At 42.6% G+C, this 13899-nt stretch overlaps 1 protein-coding gene across 2 annotated transcripts in view; it reads right to left on the bottom strand.

Moving 5' to 3' along the window:
- FYCO1 (FYVE and coiled-coil domain containing 1) overlaps positions 1-13682 on the bottom strand; it is a 73504-nt gene extending 59822 nt beyond the window's left edge. For both annotated transcript variants that reach the window (XM_019537156.1, XM_019537149.1), the window contains exon 1: positions 13626-13682. The gene's annotated coding sequence lies outside the window, so the exon portion shown is untranslated. The remainder of the gene's footprint in view (positions 1-13625) is intronic.
- Positions 13683-13899: the final 217 nt, after the last annotated feature.

Here is a 13899-nt window from a genome sequence, read left to right as displayed (position 1 = left end):
TCAGCTTCTGTTTAGGGACCAAGCTCAAGGCCAGCTTCCCAAAAGAGCAAATAGCAGCTCCAATGGTGACACTTACAGCCAGATTTTCCAAACATCTCAGCACCTACAATGCTGAAGTTTCTGAAAATCTGACACCATATGGATATATTTTAATATATTTATAACAATGAGGAGTTTAAGTATAACAGCACCTCAAATACTGGTGTTAGCCAATTAAACAAGTGCACAAATTGATAACAGCCCTGGTTATCCAAACCCCCTTGGAAAGTACATGCTCAAAAGCCATTTGGGTAGCTAAATTCATTGGGATAAGTGAAGCAGTTGCTGTAACAAACCTAAGAGCAGAGATATAGGATCATAATAGGGTTCCTTGGCACACTCAGAGCTCAGAGACAGCTGAGTAGAGAATGGGGCAGGGAGAACTGTGTCCTACTAGGACACAGGAAATATGGTCATTATATACACACGGGGTCAGCAACATTTTTGGGCAGACTGCCAAAAACACCTGTGACCTCAACTTGTAAAATGTTGTTGGCGTCCCAGGGGTGGATGGTGGGGAAGTCATGAGGGGCCCAATCCTTGTTGTGACTATGCAGCCCTGGCCCCTTTGCTGCTGTTTGCCCTGAGGCATGTGCCAAGCAAAATGCCTTTGAGTGCCACACTCTGGCACCTGTGCCAGGGGTTGCCTACCCCTGCTATATATACCCTGTAGTAAATAAAGCTTTACAAAAAACAAAATCATGCCCCAACAGTTACAAATAAGCTACAAGTTACAATGCTTTAGACAACATTAGAGTACAGAAGTACTGTATTAGATAATGCTGAAGACAACAGTTTGTTATGCGATACCAGAAGTTGAAAGTTAGGGGGTTTTTAAAGTTGTCATTTGAATACCCAAGGGATCAGACAACTGAGGATGTGTTGCACTCTTTCATTCTTAAAATGCCTAGAATACCTAGACAGAAAAAGCCCAGAAGGTATTGGAAGAATTCAGATGAGTCACAGTGCTGACACGTCTTAAAACATAAGTGTTGATAACTTGTTTGTGTAGGTTGGTCCTATGCCCAGCACTCTGGCTAAAAATCTTGTGAGGGCATTTCTCAGAACAGCCAACTTTTGTCATCTATTGATTTCCACTGCCATCACTAATAGGGCTGCGTGAGGCTTTGGACCATGCTTCAGATCCAGAGAAGCTTCGGACGCTTTAGCATCTGAAGCAGCACATCTGGATTGAAGCGCTGGCTTCTTTAGGCTTTCCAAAGTGATTCGGAGCTTCTGAACTGCTTCGGAAAAGCTTCGGAGCAACCTCGGAGATCCGGCCACAGGTATAATTGGAAATCAATGAAATAGCTATAACTTTGTTGTTTTTTGTCTGATTTGGATTAGACTTGCCGGGGTAGTAGCCTCTGCTGAGAGCACAAAGCCTGCCAAGTTTCAAGGTGATAGGTGCAGGAGCTTGGGGGGAACTGCACCTCAAGCTGCTGACAGGAAAAACTTGTGACATAGATGACCCTGTGTGTGTTAAGGCACAGTGGGATGAAAACTGCTGGGGTGGTCTCCTTAGTCTGTGGTTTTGTAGGTGTTAATGAGTTAACGAGCAATGATTAACACCTACAAAACTACAAACTAAGGTGAGGAAATAATACAGATAATCAGCTGCCCCAAAACACACTGTTGCACAAGCACCCATGTCATGAGTTTTGTCTATCAGCAGCTAGAGGTGCAGAGCCCAAAACCCAGAAGCCCTGCACCAATCTCCTTGACAGCTGGCAGGCTTTGTGGCCTGAGCAGGGGCCACCACCCCTGCAGTTTTCAGCCTGCTGGGCCTTAACATGAGTTTTGCTTTCACCAATTTAGGGTGCAGTTCCCCCCATACCCCCCCCACCGATCTTCTTGAAACTTGGCATGCTTCATGCTCTCAACAGAGGCTACTACACCTGCACATATAATCCAAATCAGACAAAAAACAACAAAGTTATAGCTATTTCATTGATTGCCTATTATACCCTATGGCCGGATCTCCAAGGCGGCTCCAAAGCTTTGGAGCCGCTTCAGACAGATCGAAACGGGAACCCAATTTGGAGCTCCAGATCGGATCACTGACATCCGAAGCAGCCAGATCCAAAGCTGGATCGAATAGCTGCCTACTCGCACAGGCCTAGTCACTAATTGTTGTGTTACCAAACTGATGCATTTTATTGTGTGCTATCTGGGGATGGGAAGTTGTTTTTCTGAAGGCCCTGGCATACTTGTGATGTTACATAAACAATTCAACAATATATAATAGTTAAGACAAGCATATACCTTTGCCACTTTGGGCATCCATTATTATCAGGGCAATGTAAAAGCTGCAACACCATCAATAAACAAAATGAGCCAGAATGTCTGCTGATGTAATCTGAAGTAGCTGCATCAATGGTAATGGGGCTACACCAGTTTACCTTAACTGAGTTTCTGTTTTAGTGGTCTAATTCTAACCTCCTCATGGTATATAACAAGAGTAACTCCAATGAAGCCAAAAATATTACTCCAGCAAAAACTGATGCAGGTCAGAACAGAAGCAAACCAACCTATCTTTTGACATTTTCAGAAAGAGAACAAGCCTAGCTTTCATTTCATACTACCAAAATCTTATTCTCAAGACTCATATATAATTATTCCTAATGATTGCATAAAATGATATCTCCATGTTTCTTGGTCACATGGGGAGTTTGGTTAGGGTATATTCAGTAACAGAGCATCTTGCTTGCTTGCTTTCTCATCCAAAGTGCACATGCAAAGGGCTGGGAGTCAGGAGACGTGGGTTCTGTTCTAGGCATTGCCACAGTGGTACTGTGCGTTCTGCTGCAAGTCAGTCACGTACTTAGCATTTTGTCCCGCATGAAGGTAGAAGATGAAAGGGATCACCAGAAGTCTCCTGTCCTTCCCCGATGCAGGGGGCAGCTACAATCACAATTCCAAAGCTCAGGAGACATGATGCAAAACAATCACTGCAAAAAGTATAACAGCAAAAGCCTTTCCGAAGAAGGTACGAAGGGCAGAGTCAGACCCCTGTTCTCTCACAGCCAGCAGGAAGCAGCACCTTGTACATCCTGTAGGTGACTCGCCCTCTGACTGCTGGACTCCTGGCTCACTGCTTCTTAAGATCCAAGCTCCACAGACAAGTCTCAGGAGTTTGGGAAAAGGTGCCACAAAGCTGTAGTTTGTCCCTTTCCAGGTTTTATCTGTCCAAGGGTTATGCATGGGAACAGAACCCTGAAGCTGATGGGATGATTTAGCTTGGGTTATTCTGCAAGGGAAGAATCTACTTATATTCCCTTGACTCAGCTCCCCATGGAGGAATGGGGAAAAGGGGGATAGCTACACTTCCTATCTCACACGGTATCACAAGGCTGTATATCTGAGGCACCTAGATGTAGTATATCTGAGGCACTCTAGCAAAGGGGACCATAAATGTCTCTAAGAGACATGCATGTCATGTCACTTTTTGCCTCAGACTTTGACTCAAAATTTTCACACTAACTGTTTTAGGATACAATCTACTACTTGTACTCCTGTCTTCCTATGTAACAGTGAATCTTAACCACAGGGCCTTGAGATCCTTTCAAGGGTGATATGAAGTGCTGCACAATATCAGGTGTGCAAACATGATAAACCCAGACTTCTAATAGGAACCTATAATGTTAAAAACATTTTGACCTGCTGTGATTTTGTTGAGCTTCTTGCAACAGAAGAATTGCTTGATTATTTTTGTGTAGTCCAAAAAACAAGTGAAAATTAAGAGCTTGGCATAGGAGCAGTGCCTTGAGTTTAACAAGAGATAGGTGCTTTGAGTCTACAAAAGTTGAGAACTACTACTATGGAAGCATTAAATTATCTGACGTGTAGGATTGTAAGAAGTGAATTAATACACTATAATTTTATTACAGGATAGACAGGCACAGCCTGCTTTCATCACTCTAGCATCTGAGTATGCTTTTGATGATTTTGGTGCATATGGGCACTTCAGAATACCTCTAATCTAATGCCATAAGATGGGACCAACCCTCCTCCACTGATTTATACCAACTCAAATCTGGCCTCTGATTTTCAGAGTGAGAGAGATAAGCAGCTCACCACTGTCTCTACACATGCATTAAGGTGTGCCTACTGAGGTACAGAGGAAGCTATGTTTCCTGTCTGTCTGACATAAATACAAGTGTGTGTGGTTGATCCTGACAATTAAACAGGGAGATGGCTGGCAAAGGAAAGGATTTACACCAGAAGGGGCTTCAGCTAACAAAGAAAAGGAGTGAATATAGACAGCGTAGCTTGATTAGCTCCATACAGGTACTATGGAAATCCACAGCATATTGTTTATGCTTAGGGTTACCATACAGCTGCATTATCCTGGACATGCCCTCTTTTTCAGAGCACAGTTCAATCTCCATCCAGGCAGTTTTTTGAAATATGAACCAATGTCTGGGATTTTGCTCTGCTCTGTTGGTGGGAATGGGGTGAGGGCGATTGGAGGCAGTGGGCACATGCGCGTTTGCACGTACACACACATGCGGCTGGCATGCAGCCAGGCAGGTCATGGAAGCAGCTCCGGCAGCTGGATGCAGGGAAGCCTGTGGGGGACAGGGTTTGGAGGGCCAGGGCTTGGGGACTGTCTGGGGGGCTGTTTGTGTGGCAGGGGTGTGTGGAGGGAATGGGTATGTGATGGGGGCAGTGCTGCCAGCACTGGGGGAAACTGTCCAGGTGCTGGGGCTATAGCAGGCTAGAGGGGTGAGGGGCAGGCACCTGCCCTTCCAGAGGGGGAGGGGGTGAGGAGACCCTCTGAGGGCAGCAGGGAGCTCTGTGTCCATGCTGGTGGCACCATGGTCAGTGCCTGTGCTCATGGGGCTGGGCCAGCTGGGAAATGCTGCCTGTAGGGGGTTGTGGCCAGAGTGCCTGGTGCGGTGCTGAAGTCCCCAGCCCAGGACAGGAATTGCCACAGGCATCCCCTCTTCACTCCTGCCCGTGCCAGCACTGGACTCGCCCTGTCACTGCCCGCACAAACTGGAGCCAGCTGAGGGGAGAAGGGGGCTCTGGGTCGGGAGTGAGGGTCACTGTCAGTGCCAGGGGACTGCAGGTCAGGAGTGAGGGGCACCAGCATGACTTGGGGGAGGTGGGAGGAAAGGGACTGTGGGTTGGGAGTAAGAGGCACCAGTAGTGCCAGGGGTCTGCAGGTCAGGAGTGAGGGTCAGCACAGGGATTGGGGTCTGTGGGTTTGGAGAGAGGGGCACCAGCAAAGCCTGGGGGGGATGAGGGACTGTGTGTTGGGAGTGAAGGACACAGGCAGGGCCAGGGGTCTGCAGGTCAGAAGTGAGGGGCAGCAGCTTGGTGAGGAGCTGCAGGTTGAAAGTGAGGGGCACTGGCAGTGCCAGGGGGCTTTGGGTGAAGTGAGGTGCCCCCCTGACAGGTGTCCTCTTTTTTGAACCAGACATATGGTAACCCTATTCATGGTAGAACTGTGCTCTGAAAAACAACAACCCCTTTTATCTGTCAGCACCTATGGCAGCAGAAGTGTTTCCAATGCTGGTGCAGCGGGAAAGGTTAGGACTATGACCCTGGACTGCCAGCAGCGAACAATACACAAGCCTTGAAGATGCCCCCAAACATCAAAAATATAATGGGTTTTTAATTACATCAATAATACAGACAAGCCTGCTTTCACCCCATAATACTAGCAAAATGCTTGGACAAAGTTCATTAATGGGGGGGGGGCTCCGCTGAAGTGTCATTTTATCTTAAGCTAATATTCCTTTATACTTTGCTCACAGACAGGAACAAGGGCAACCCATCACACAGACCCTGTTAATACTGCAAAACCTTTACATATTCACTGCTGGCAATTCAATCCTGTCACATGTGCCAAAGGAGCCAAAACAAATCCTCTTACTATAGTGATTAGCCCCATTCCAGGATGGATCCGAAAAGGACACAGTGGTGCGTTCACACCCACCTTTCAGATCACCCCATGGGAGCAGTAGCCAGAGACTTTTTTAAGACCCTGAATCAGGTAGAAATCTCCCCTCTCCCTTCCCCTCTGTGGTCAGAGGCATCTCCCTTCCCTTCCTATTCTCCTCCTCTGCTGCCCACTGCTGCCACTGTTACCACCGTAGGGCAGGGGAAGCTCCAGGGCTGTTCTTGCCCTGCTTCAGCTGGGACAGTAGCCCTGGTGGCAATGGACAGGTCCTCCCCCCCGCTTGACCCTCCCCCCCCGTACCAGCCTGGGAATGGGCTCAGGGAGGGGGAACTTGCCTGCCACTACCCCTGTCCCCAGCAGTAAGGCACTGCACAGCAGCTTGTACAACGGCAGAGGCAGGTGGGGAAAGAGGGTGAATGGGAAAGGACAGGTTCTGCGCATCGAGGGGAAGGTGCTGAGCACTAAGGGGAAGGGAGTGGGTGCTGAGAAAAGCATGGGGAAGATTCTTACCTGATCTGGGGACTTAAAAAAAGTCCCAGACTGCTCCTCCCATGGCTCATCCTGGTGGGAAGAGGGAACCTGAGAACAGGGGTACAGCCACCCTCACCAGTTGTTGGTCCTGCACCTCCTTTTATAAAATCCTTGTTCTGCCCATGGCCCCATTAATATTTTAAAGCTATTACCACTAAAACCAGGTAATCAAGATTCATTCCTGTGACCTCTAATGTCAAAGGCCACTTCTGGGGGTTACACAAAAATCTAGTTACCATGGTCTGAACATACTGACAACAAATAACAGGAATGCAGAAACGTCACCCAACAGACATCTCACTGAAATGCTGAAGAAAGTAGCGAGGGAAAGAACTTTAACTCTTGGGAAGACCCTAAGCTAAATACTTCATGATAATGATTCCATGGTAAAAACATTGACACTAAAGGAAACAAACAGTTATCTATTTTTCTGAAGCTATCTTGCTTCAGGGGGATGGTATAACTATCTCCAGCTTGCTTGCTCAATTTTCTTGGTACATTTACAAATGCTAATTAACACTGTTTTGGGGGTGTTGGTTGCAGCCTGTTATTCTAAGGACATAGCATTAACTCTTATCCCCTCTGATCTTCCCTGCCAAGCATTTATATTTTCACAGACCTGCATTGGCTTCTGTTCAGCCCTAGAGAACAGATAAATATGAGCAGACTCTCCCTATGCCTGAAGAGAGCTTGCAAAGAACAATTTTTCCAACTACTCAGTGGGCTAATAAAAGATATCACATTTACCCAAATAACCTTGTCTGCCAATGAACACTGTTGGCTTTTACTAAGAATTTGAGCTAAACTGCAATAGTGATAGTAACATTAACCCTTTTCACAAAAAAGGGGAAACTCATCCCATTATGCTTTAACAGAAGATAATAAGATTTCTGATAAAATGCCTGTTTCACTAAATAGGGCACGGTAGTTAGGCATATTAGTCTGAAGTCAGGTAGAAGGTAGGTCAGGATAGCTTTAAGGTGTTGTCTTGCCCTGCCTTGTACCTAAATAAGGCATGCTGATGCAGGAACAGCTTTAAGTCTGCATGTCAATGAAAGATTATATCTGAGGATTTTAAAGCACGATTTTGCTCAAGAAGAAAGTAGAATGAGTGGGTGAAATTGGTTGAAAACAAAGGGAGAGGATTTGTTCAGTAAGACGATCTGATCTGCTGATTTCAGTTACAGAAATAAGTTCCCTGGGCTGTTATACTCCTGTTGGGCCTTGGAGAAGCAGAGAAAATATAAGAATGAGCTTTTCCCCACATGCTCTTTGAGAACTCAGGATTATCCTTTTTTTAATAAAATGAGATTCTTGCAGAAATGTGTGCACACAAAAAACCATAACTACTGAAATATCACAGAATATTAACGCAGTTACCAAAATGAAACTTGCCAAAGTATAACTGCTAAACAGAATATTGTACAGGAATATTTTGTTAATAGCTAAGAACTGTTTCCATTAACATACAACTTCATTGCCACGATCTTATCTTCTAAGGAAACAGATGACTGAAGAATGAAACTACTATTCAGGGACAATATACAGTGTTGTCACTACATGCACAACTATCATCATATATATACAGTTAGTACAATAATTGTTGCATACACACACACACATCTATCCAAAGTATAATTTTTGCCATTTTAAAAATTCAAATACAGGACAAAAATTATAAAGGAAGAATCTGAATTGCAGTTTCTTCACCCAAATAACTTGTCTTTTTTATTTTTAAAGGTACCAGTGTGCCACTGGTAAAATAAAACAGGGTGGAGTACAGTTTATATGAATCTCATTATCACCATGGAGGAGGACGGTGAGTGGAAGAACGTTGGAAAAAAGGAAAAAAAGCAACAAACCACAACATTTTTATGCTTCCACACTGAAACAGGCCCAATACTCCCAAGTCCAAAGTCAAGTTAAAACCTCTCAAAATAATAAATTAAACAAGGCTGCTATACTATAATGATCCCTCCATGATTTGCAACGTACAGTGTTTTGTCACTAATGCTCCTCATCCCAGTAATAAAATTAAGTAATAAGCAAAATTACCCTTTCAGGCAAACAGACAAAGGCAACACTGTTTGATGATGAGAGAGGTTAAATACTAGAGGAAGTAGCCAGTTTATAGAGAGCAGAAGGCTCTTTGTCTGAAGGAACTACACTGGTATTACTCTTAGCAAGCTCATTTGACCTCAGCTCATATGAGATGCTATCACTGTGCTGTCCACACTTCACCAATGTACTGTTCCTAAACATACCTCCATACTACCACCTTCACCTTGCATACCTTTCAGAGCTGTTTATGGAAGGCCACTACCTTCTCATCACGCTAAATCAGCTTTCGGACCCGTGTTTGTCATAATGGTTATACAGTGAGTCAGAGTATTTGCTTTACTGTGATGCACACAAACCTTTCTGAGTAACTACCTGATTTATCGTGTTGTAAAACCTGATCTCTCTTTCTTAACCTCACTTAGCTACTTTGATACCTCCTTTATTACCTCATGTCCACTTTTAACATCAAGCTCTCCAGATGCAGAGACCATATTGTCAGCAATGAGATACTGTAGTAACACACGCCACAAAGATACCCAGATAGATGTGGTAAGTGGCCCACCTTTTTGAAAGCACCTACTAATAATTCAGAGTGCCCCACTTTGAGATACCTTAAAAGGGCTTATAGACTATTTGTTGCTTATTATAAGACATGAATGCATATTCTATGCGTTGTCCCATTTTAGTAGGACACAAGCTAATAAGGGTAAAACATACACAGCATAACTTGGACTGAATTTTCTACAGGTGACTGTTTAGGCTCCCTTCCAGAGTTTGACATTAGGCTTTGACAGACCAAAGCACCCAAGATCATTAGCCACTCTTGAGAACTGGAGCCTATTTCTTTGTAATGACATATTTTATACTTTTGGATATTATAAAAAAAGAAAAAATAATAACTATTGATACCCACTTTGTTTGCTGAGAAGAGAGTCATTATTACTATTTTTACTCAACTATCTACTGTCGCTATAGCATACCCTTCCAAAAATGAATTTCAGAGGTGCTGAAAGATTGGCCACTATTTAATGCTTTGAAATATTGTCAGATGGACTCTGGGAAATGTCTGTGTGCTCTCAGGAAGATGGCAATGGACATGATGAATGGGCCCCGAGTTCATACTCCTTATATTATACAGAACTCTGCAAAAAACTGATAGCAAGCTATAGTAAAAAAATTACAAGCGTGGGTCCTACCCAACCTCCCAGAGCATAAGCCTGGTAAGTAAGAGGCAATATATTAGAAGGAAGTTAACAAATGACAGATTTTCAAAGAGCTCTGAGTGTGGAGTGAATCAGACTGTCACAAGGACTAGAAGGTTACTAGCAGCCCTCTTCTTCTGTCTTTCCACCCACAACTCCATGGGTTTGTGGTAAAGTCAGGAAGTATGAATTGCTCCCATTGCACTCTGTTGTCCCAGTAGGTTTTCCAGTAGTGGTCAGTTGTGGCCTTCCATTTTATTTGTTGTTTTGGATTACAAAATCAAAATGCAAAGGCATTGGGGAAAAGGATCCATACAAGACTGGTTATCACTTCATTTTCTCTGACTAGACGGCCAGACAGACAACTTAATTCTGGGTTAGGTTGGCCTGGACCCATGGTTCAATGTGATATGGATCCATTGTGATCTGTCTAAACAGAAATCATTTTGAGAAAGCCAGCTTAATCTAAATCAGTTAAGTCTGATCCTATATCCATCCAGGTTTATCTTAAACCGGTTGCAGCCACTTTGAAAGTGGTTTATGTGCTCTGAACTTCTGTTGCATTACAGATTTGAACCAGTTTCTGATCACTGATACCGGTTCACATGCAATTTCTGTCCCTAGCCATTCAGTTCTGGAGATTTTGGCTGAACTATGTTCTCCTCTTCCTCCAATTTAATTACTAATGGACGTGTTTCCCTTTATATTATATTTAAATCAAAACCTACTATTTAGAGTTAAATATTCTCCGTAAATTTTAATCTCTAATTCAGCCTTTAAGGTGCAGCGGTGCCTTACCCTCTGCCTGACTTCAGACTTACATGAATAACTACCTCTCCACAATTTTCAGAATCCAGAAAAACAGCTGAGTGACCACACATGAGAACCTAAATATGACTGGCTTAGAAAGCAAAGTGGAACTGAAAGATCTAGTCTCCTTTCATTGTTCATTAAAAGAAATATATTTATATTGATTATACATAATATAACCAAGTAAATGAACTATTAAGCCTTTATTAATACAATAAATAATAAATAATGATCTTATTAATTATTGCCATGATTAATTATAATGGGATATTAGCCATATGATTGATGTAATTAATATAGTCCCTTTGTTTTAGCACTCTAAACTGTACTAATAATAAAGGCTAGGATGTTTAACATCTTTACTTAATGGCATTCTCTTAAAATGAAAATGTCAACATGCAATCAACTTATAAAATAAAACCTGAGTTTTAGATACCAACTTTCCCTTGAAGTCTGTCGATTCCTTTGGCTTTACAATCCCATTTGTTTGAATTTGTAATGGGTCTTTTCCCTTGGGTTGCAGCATTACTGACTGATTCTGAAAAGACTTTAATACGTACATAAAACTTTTACAAGATCAGGATCTTAAAGATGCAGCGTAAATTGAACTGTCCAAAGTGGTGCACACCAAGGCCCTGTATAAAGGACTCTCATGTGCCATGACTATCCAACTGACTTTGTAGAGAAGTGATTATCAACCAAGGTGCTGTGGCAATGTTAGTTAAGTGTGCAAATGTGAGTCACAAGACAAATCCAGAGATTTCAAATAGGAACTCCTTCTAGTGTTAAAAGTCCTAGTGTTAAAAGTCCTCCTAAGTCCCATTGTGGTCTTTCTGAGTTATTTGCAACAGGAGAACTGCTCTACTATTTTTCTGTAGTTATAAAACAAGTTAAAACTAAGCAGGCATTTTCTGAGTGCCTCAGATCTAACAAAGGGTGCTTTGAGTCTAAAAAGGTTGAGAACCACCAATGTAGAGGAAACCGTGAAATGAACAAAGTAAAAAACAAAACAAAAAACCCACACACCATATAAAGCCACTTTTTCTGTAATCTTTTCCTTTTCTAGTAATCTTAGGTGTTACTTTTCACAACAGCAAATATTCCTCAAAGAAATATAATATTTTACAATGACTGGAAAATTTCAAGAAGGCCCTCTTCTAAATAGTAATATAGCTAGGTAATTAACATTTATTCTTAAATCTATTCATCTTTAAAATATAAACTGCCCACTGGAAGTTGTTTTATCTTCTTCATTAAATATTCAGCTTATGATGAGTCAAAAATAAAAAATATGTGGTTGCAATACAGTTCACCAAACAATGTAGTGTTACTGATTATATAGATTCACTTTTTGTGTAACTGAAGGAAAACCCAATCTATCTCAAATGATGAAGTGATAATAAGAAAACTTATATAGTCATAGAATTATATAAACTGCAGAACTATATGCTTTAGAATAAGAAAGATTAAGGGCTCAATGCTCCTCTCCTGTGGTACCTGTCTACACTTGAAAGTTAATTCAGACGAAGGTAGGGCATGAGTGTAAAGTGCAGTATTTATTCCTGAATAACTCTATATGCTAAACAAGCCTGTATGCAATCAATAACAGCTCTAAGCTAACTTTATGGAGTTTCTTGGATATTAAAATATTGTGAAAGGAGAATCGGGCATAAATTCTCAATCTGCTGTTCAAAGTGTGATGAATTCACCAGCCCCGATTCTTTTCCTAACGGGTAATATAACTCTATCCCATGTGGGCCAGCTGCAAAAGGGGGTTCTAGTTAACAAGGACCCAAAGTGCAAAAGGGATTACCATCCCAGAATGATGCCAGTTTTTCACACCTCTCAGGCACGAATTACCGGGACAAGTATTTTTGGGGTGCTACAGTTACATGCCCAGATATTCTGGAGACAAACCCTGCTATATTTGCTCAGGCAAAACCTTCACTGTCATTGACAGGAGATTTGCCTAAACAAGGACAGTAGGATTAGATCCCTGAAAAATACTTACATGTCAGCATTTTAGAAATGTAGGGTGGGGGTGGGCTGGTGTGGCACTTTACATTTGCCTTGTTTTCTGCAGTCATCCAAACTCACTTGCATTTTCAGGGAATTTGTACAACTCTCTTCCAAAGAGAAGATTGTGGGCAATTAAAGAGAATTCAGGATTTTGAAGAAAAGGCCATATTTGGGGGAAATGCCGCTGTTGTTATTTGCGTTTTCAGAATATAAAAAAGTTCCCTGCACAAGAGAGTTCACAGTCCAGATACAGGTTACAGTATTGTCCTGTTAGAGAAAGCGCTTCCCAGGCTAAGGGTAGAGCAGGGTGACAGCATGAAAGAGAGAGAGCCAGATGCAGAAGCAGGGACAGACGAGACAGAGGCAGCAGGAAGGAAGGGAGAAAAGCGCAAGAGCTTGAAATAGCAGTTCGCATCTTGCATGATAATCCATTGCGTGACACATCTTCACTCCTTGTTTATGCTGCTTCCTGAAATGGGCTAAGCCACGCATGAAAAATGATTGTCAGCTGCTCTGACAGAAGCTGGTTATTGTAGGCTCCTTCTGAACGAGGCAACCAGATTATACAACACGCTGGAAATTCTGCTAGGAAACAACTTTGACTCTTGCCAACTTGTGAAACTTCCCAAAAGTTGAGCGAGGCAGAAAAGTTGGCCCTCTGCCCCACACTTCTTTTTTCTCAGCTGAAACAAACGAAACTAGGAGAGTCAGGGAAGTAGGCAGGTGGCCAAGATATTGCTGAAGTTAGAAAATGTCCTTCCCAAATCAAGAGCTCGTACAGCGTGGATTGCCCTGTCATGGGGTTTTGCCTGCAAAGGCAACAGCAACAACACACACCAAAGGGAAAGGAGCAGTAGCAACAAGTGGCAAAGTGAAAATAAAAGAAAGTTACTTTGCCCTTTGCAAGAACTTGTCAGAACTGACTCTGCCTGGTCCTACCAGCCACTTAGTGCCAGACTCTGGATCACTGTTCTCCTATCGCTCACCCTCAGGGACTGTATATACATGAGTTAAGAAATAAGCATATCCCACAGAGGGGAAAAGTACATTACCTCAGCATAGGCAGCCATTACATAGGACTATATTGAAGAGGTTTTACTACAACTCACATGATTCATCTGGCCTACAACTCCCATAATTCACTTGCATTTGCTTTCCTTTTAACTCTTAGTTGCCCAGAAAAATAAATAACAATTTCAGCAATCAGGATCAAGAAAGGAAGGAGGGTTGTGGAAGGCCTGCAATTATGATAATAAAAAGGAAAGTGGTAGAGTTGTTTTTTTTTTTTTTAATGGTGAACTTTTCTGTTTGATGAGAAAGTTCAAC

This window comes from Crocodylus porosus, unplaced genomic scaffold (assembly GCF_001723895.1).
Source record: "Crocodylus porosus isolate Cpor-Errol unplaced genomic scaffold, CroPor_comp1, whole genome shotgun sequence".
NCBI classification, from domain to species: Eukaryota; Metazoa; Chordata; order Crocodylia; family Crocodylidae; genus Crocodylus; species Crocodylus porosus.
Note: the sequence above shows the minus strand (reverse complement) of the source record. Positions and strands in the feature narration are given on the sequence as shown.